Source organism: Nicotiana tabacum, chromosome 19, assembly GCF_000715075.1.
Source record: "Nicotiana tabacum cultivar K326 chromosome 19, ASM71507v2, whole genome shotgun sequence".
NCBI classification, from domain to species: Eukaryota; Viridiplantae; Streptophyta; class Magnoliopsida; order Solanales; family Solanaceae; genus Nicotiana; species Nicotiana tabacum.
In genome coordinates, this window is record NC_134098.1 from 86690164 (window position 1) to 86697789 (window position 7626).

Here is a 7626-nt window from a genome sequence, read left to right on the forward strand (position 1 = left end):
AACCCTCGGGCCCAGGTGCCCGAATTTCAAAACTTTTCGAAGATAAATATTACTCATAACATTACGAACTCAAAGATATAAATTATTCTGAATTCCGTGCCCAAATTTGTGGTCAAAATCCAAAAATATCAATTTATAGGTTTTCCTTCAATATCCCAAATTTCTATAAATTTTCGTGCTTGAATCCATATAAAAATCATGTAATTAACTCACAATGTGAAGAAATCACTTACCTCATTATAGTTTATGAAGATGGCACTCCAAAGGTGCCCAAAATCGGCTCCCATGGACGAAATAAAATAAAATTGAGCCAAACCCTCGTTTTAAAGAAACACATTGCCCAGCCCGACCTTCGTACATGCGGTCCAATAGCCGCTCCTGCAGCTCCGCAGATGCGGTCCAAATTCCGCTCTTGCGGTCCTCACTGCCCAGCCAAGGACTCACACCTGCGAAAGTCTTTTCGCTTCTGCGGGCATCGCAGGTGCGACCTGCTCTCGCGCATCTACGCAATTTTATGCACCAGCGGCAGCTGCCTCGCTCCTGCGCACTCGCAGGTGCGCTTCTCCAGTCCGCTTCTGCGGCTCCCCCAGCTCCAGTCCATTCTCGCTTCTGCGAGCAATTCGTCGCACCCGCGATCTCGCACCTGCGACCAAAGTCACGCAAGTGCGTTTACACCAGAAGCATTTAGCTTAAAAAATTCTTAAGTCCAAAAATCGATCTGTTAACCTTCCAGAATCCACCCGAGGCCCCCGAGACCTTAACCAATTATACCAACGCGTCCCAAACACATTACAAACTTAGTCGAGCCTTCGAATAACATCGAACTATGCTAAAACCATTAATCGCACACCAATTCAAGCTTAATGAACTTTAGAACTTCAAACTTCTATCTTCGATGCCGAAACCTATCAAATCACGTCCGATTGACCTCAAATTTTGCACACAAGTCATAATTGACATTACGGACCTATTCCATCTTTCGGAATCCGACCCCGATATCAAAAGTTTTACTCCCGGTCAAACTTTCCAAAAACCTTCAAATTTTTATTTTTTGCCAGATGACCCCAAAACGACCTACGGACCTCCAAATCCACTTTCGGACGCGCCCCTAAGTCCAGAATTATCATACGGAGCTATTACCAGGCTCGGAATCCTAATCGGATATCGATAACATTGAAATGCACTTCAACCCAAATATATGAAATCCTTCCAAAATGCCAACTTTCCACAATAGGCGCTGAAACGCTCGCGGGTCATCCAAAACCCGATCCGGATATACGCCCAAGTCCAAAATCATCATACGAACTTGTTGGAACCTTCAGATACCGATTCTGAGGTCGTTCACTCAAAAATCACCCCTTAGTAAATTCTTCCAACTTAAAGCTTCCGAAGTGGGAATTTTCTTTCTAAATCAACTCCGGATTTCCCGAAATTCAATTCCGACCACACGTACAAGTTATAATACCTGAAGTGAAGCTACTCAAGGCCTCAAACCGCCAAACGATGCGCTAGGGCTCAAAACGATCGGTCGGGTCGTTACATTCTCCCCCACTTAAATATACGTTCATCCTCGAACGTGCTAAGAACTGCTCTGGAGTTGTCCGAAATCACTGTTTAACAACTCGTGCACCTATCCGTGCCACCACAACCTAGTTGGGCACATTAGCTCGAGCCAATCTGAAGATTCTTCCCTTTATTTAGTCAAATAAGCCTTAGTGCCAAATTCTAACATCTGGAATTCTCCACCAGTCCTATTTCCAACATACGAGCACCGTATCAATCACTACACACTGCACCAAACACGATTGTGTATCCTTACTAAATTCTAACCGTGCACCGCGTAACTCATTTGCCCAAGGCAATCTTTCCAAAGAACAAGATCTAAAATTTCCACTGACTGAAGCCCGTAGTGTACCTCATGACCAATTAAGCCTTTCTTTAACTCTCGCAACACTGCCACGACAGAGAAAATGTGTAGAACTCATAGCCACCTGCTGAATCACAATTTATGGAGTCTCTCCTCCCGACAAGTACCATTACCTCATTCTGGACTGATTAATAATATTTACTCTTTAATATGCTTCATATAAATCTGATCGCACTGATCCCAGGTCTAATAATCTCGTCTCACCCAGTACAAGTTGCTCAGGCAATAAGCTACCTCAGACACTGCCAAAAGTCTTATATGATGCCACAATGTGCCAACAAGCTACCAACTCGAATGTGATACATAAGGAAACGAACTCTGGAAAGATCTACTCAACCCACGTAACTAATTTAAACAATCGAAAAGATGTTACGAACCTTCCTCAGGAATTGAGAAGGAAAAAACACACAATAATAGATATGGGAAACTGTACTCAATATCACACTGTTACGGCGTGCAACCCGATCCACACATGATACCATTGCGGCGTGCAACCCGATCCAACCATGATACCCGTGGCGGCGTGCCACCTGATCCAAATAACATATCCGTGGCAGTGTGCCACCTGATCCAACCATATACCCGTGGCGGCGTGCCACCCGATCCACACATAATAATCTAAAGAAAACACACATTGAGCCGTAACGTTTATACTCACGAAATGTTCGAATATCAACCATAAGCACGCCAAGTGCATAATATAAATCTTGAGGAGACGGGTAGCGTTACGCGCTATAAAACTCAAGCACAACTAAGGTGCGATATATAATCTGCATCTCGAGAGCCATCCTGCTCACATAACACCACAAACTATACGGGATCTCAATACGAGTGCGAATATTCAAATCGCCTCATAACCCACATGGCACAATAGAGACTACACGGAAGGGCCGGCAACAGAAATAGCATCCAAGGCCCGAAGACCCCTCCGAAAACAACGCTATGCTGAAATGAACACATCTTGCCTGATATAGGGCCCATATTCACGTTTAGATCTATCCATGGACCTCAAACCAATTATGATCATACCATGCTTCGCTAAATAGTCCCTCAAGAACCCACAATGACCTATTCACGACACATAAGAATAGCTGTCAAATCCTAAATGAACTTACATGGTCCATAGCCCAAGGAATAGAATGCCTCTCAAGCATAAACTCTCGCACTTGCGATATTACCATGACCTCCATATTCGGTCTCAATATTTAACAATCAAGTGACTGACATGTCACAGTTATACAAATCTCCCCGTGGGGTATGCTCCCACGACCATTCCGCTCAGGTAGCAAGTCTGCACATCCATACCACCGGCCATACTAATGACGTAAAGCAAATCGGGAGTTCGCAAATCAGTACACCAAGCCTTTTGCACCGGACACTTATCTCAGGTGACCCTGAAGACAATACCAGCTCACTCTAAACATCTGAATTCTTCCTTGATCATCCGAGTTCTTGACATTCTTGTTGACATCAACTGCAACCTTGATCCTTAACTTCCAATTCCCATGCCGCTCACTGCACCTAGCATACCAATACGCAAATAGTATAAGAATTTTATCATAACTCCCGAACCACCAATAGGGTACACACTTCATCATATAGAAACCTTTCACTTAACTCATTTTAGGAAAACTATTTCCACACGTGACTGAATTCACATAACCACAAAAAATACAATCCTCAAGTAGTGGTCTAAACCACCATAACTCTTCCGGGATCCATCTATGCATAATAGGCCATAATACTCGAATGCCCCCAAATAAAATCAATTACGGCGACCGTCAAGCCTTACACGTACCGCCACAAATCACATGTATAACTCAACACGCTGAAGGAACTGATCATTGCCACCATCATGCCAATTCAACCATTGCTAGCCGATCCGACTTCCCCTAATTTACTCCGGACTTGCCTTAGGAATAATAATATCTCCATTTAAAACATAACGACCCCAAATCTGCACTCTTCCTGAGTGACCTTATTTCACGAGACCATGATGTCTCAAAGCCCACGAACAACCACATACTTTCCTTGTGCGTATATTCGCATCTTCAACAGGTACACCCATTCTGTTAATTCTTCCATGAATCCAAAGTTATTTTCTCCCGTTCCTCTAATGCTGCAGCGCAGACTGTAGATAACATAGAACACTCCAAACCCCTTTTTCATAGTCCACAGCCAAAGCTCGATACTTAACCATACCACGGACTCGAAATCCTTAGGCACCGTATCTTTAATTTTGAACCTACTAGGACCATTGTTGAGAGTCACCCACTCTGACTTGTCCCTGAATATAATCAAACTCCAAGGACCTGTTAGCACATGAACACCCTCTCAAAGAAGCAACTGGCTGAATTTCTTTCCTTATACATCACATCCACACGAAGCATAGACTCTGAATCTTCCCAAAACCTGAACATAAACCGATAAGGCCAAAGATAGCACACATTCCTCAAATCCTTTGCTCAAATTACCACTGATGGTTTCTTTCCTTAGTCATGATAACCCACCAATACGCCGATAACCAGAAACCGCACAAGCAGACAACCACGCGATCCGATCGTAGACGGTGGGGCTCCCCTTCTTAGCTTGAAGTTGCAATTACATAACCCTGGAACCCACCAAGGTTCCTCCTACCCCGTTGACTTCACTGAAAGTCCAGCAATGCATTCCAAACTCGAAGCCATGTTGCATCCAAATAAAATCCATGGTCCTAGTCACTGCCCATCACGATTCCCAAATTGCTCTAAGCTTCCCTCAAGGCGTGTGGCTATCCTACCACAGAACCCATATGCTACTCTGCCACTTTGATCAAACCCCCTCCTTTAAGCAACTCCTCGGCTTCTACTTTTCACACTTGACCTCATAATAATTCAACCACCGCAAGACACCTCCCACATGTCCTTCCTCGTCCTTCGCTTCCCAATTATTGCTCCAAACCCGAATCCATCTCTGTAACATCCGAACACATGAGTCGCCACCAACTCTAATCCTCTTACAAGATCATCTTTCTCGATCCATCAATACTAGACGTAACAATTCGATTCCAAAATTGCTACACTCTATTATCTCTGACAACCGCATCTCAGGCACCATTTCACAACACCCTGCCCCGAAGGCAAATTGAAGAAGGCCATAACATCGGCGAACCTTAACGCGTTCAACAAGGGCGATGAAACCACATCACAATTGAGAACTCTACCGTGCTCGAAAATACTAAGTCTCGTTATTCCATCAACACAAATCTAAACACTCCTAGTCTGATTGCCTTTCCTCTGCCGAAAATAAAATGTTGAACTTCTGAATCATGCACTGAGAAAAAAAAAACTCATTTTAAGTCATTCACTGCCTCGACACATAAACAAGCACCCTACCATTACACCAACATGGTGCAATAACAACGCACGAATCGTTATAATAATCAATACCAAATCTCAAAAACATAGGAAGTACTGATGCTGAGCTGAAACGACAGGACGACCTTCTGCAAGGCGACGGTAATAGCCCAATCAAATATGCAGGTAGCAACATCCTGCACCACCTCTGTAGTACTATGACAATTCCTCGATTCCCAATCTATAAAAAGCATTTCACGTCGCATAAGGTTGAATAGGAAAGAAATAAAGGTACAAGCCTAAAAAAGAATCAATTCGCACGATGAGGAATAAAGAAGGGAAGTACTCCTAACAGCCTTGTAGCCTCTCGAAGATAAGTACAGACGTCTCTGTACTGACTCACAAGACTCTATTAGACTCGTTCATGACTCGTGAGACCTAAGTGAACCTTGTGCTCTTATACCATGTTATCACGACCCAAAATCTATTAAAAGTCGTGATGACGCTGGACACTGCTATCAGGCAAGCCAAAAATAATTATTTAATTTGGTTCTCATTTTAATATTTTTGAAATCATAGTTCCTTCAATTAAATAGTAAAAGATGGAATTTAGAGAGTAAATAATAATATTTTTAACAATTTCAATACAGGACAACCCATAATCACCCCAAAATCCGGTGTCACAAGTGCATGAGCATCAACTAGGAATGTAAAATAAAATGCAGCATCTGTCCGGAATACGAATTTGGACGGGAGAAATATAAATACTTTGAAAGAGACTCTGCCGGATGCAGGTTGTAATATGGAATGCAGCTAATGTAAGTCCCCGCATGCATACATGTCTCTACTCTCACAAGGCCACTAGTCACATATGTACCTGAACAAAATGTGCAGCAAGTGTAGTATGAGTACGTAAATTCACACGTGCCCAGTAAGTATCTATCCTAACCCCGGAGAAGTAGTGACGAGGGGTCGACATCGACACTCACTAGTGGTCCAATAATATCAAGTACAGTAAGGAAGTGAACAAATATGAGGCAAAGTAAATAAATGAAATAAACAAGTATAATTATGTGGTACAATTATCCTCCTTACAATAGACTCAAGCTCTTAATTAACAAATTCCCCCTCAACCGGAGCATATATATGGGTATAATCGATCTCACCAAGTAGGTTGTTATAATTCGAATCGGGGGGAAATTTACAGATACCCTGGCTTCTTGCCAAATATTACGCATGATTCCATGAGGATATGATATAGGAAATGACGAGGCGTATGACCCAATCCAACATAAATATTTAAATTGTGCACTGCCGAAGGTTGAACGGCACGAACCATAGATGCATCTATTAAACTATCGAGGAAAAGGGCCCGCTCCCATGAGAGTGTGGTACATAAATCCTGACGAGGCGATCGGCCCGATCCCATAAGAGTGAAATACATAATCCTGCCGAGGCGAGCGGCCCGTTCTCATTAGAATAAGAAGCTTGACGGATCCTTGACCCCACTCACGAATAAACGTGTGAGTTGTAATTTCTTTAACAAAACCTTTCAATGAAGTATATATATCACAAAAACATGCCGTAAGAGGAGTAAAGTTATTCGGTGACTAATCATGAAATCGTGAAGTCTCTAATAGCAAGTCTAGTCTCAAGTAGAAGTGTAAAATAAAGAATTAAACGGGCAAGGATAATCCCTATAGTATAAGTACAGCATGGTGTGAACCTAAGTCTACCCGGACAATAACATGAATCTAATTACGTACGGACTCTCGTCATCTCGTGCGTACATAGTCCCCGCAACAAGTTGTACACATCAAATATATCACTTAGGGGTAATTTTTCCCTCACAGAGTTAGAAATGAGACTTACCTCACTCCGACATTCCAAAACTGGCTCCAACGCCGCCCTAATACCTCAACCCGGTGACCGTCGATCCAAAACTAGTCAAATAAGATGCAACCCAATCAAAATATACTCTAATACTCATAATAAATCAATTTATAACAATTTCCAACTCTGCTCAAAAAATCGATAAAGCAACCTTCGGGCCCACGTGCCCGGATTCCGAAGAATTTCGAAGATAAACATTACCCATAACATTACGAACTCAAAGATATGATTTATTCTCAATTCCGTGCCCAAATTCGTGGTCAAAATCCAAAAATATCAATTTCTAGGTTTTTCTTCAAAATTCCAAATTTCTACAAATTTTCATGCTTGAATCCATATAAAAATCATGTATTTAACTCACAATGTGAAGAAATCACTTACACCATTATAGTTGACGAAGATGGAACTCCAAAAGTGCTCCAAAATCGGCTCCCATAGACGAAATGAAGTGAAATTGAGCCAAACCCTCTC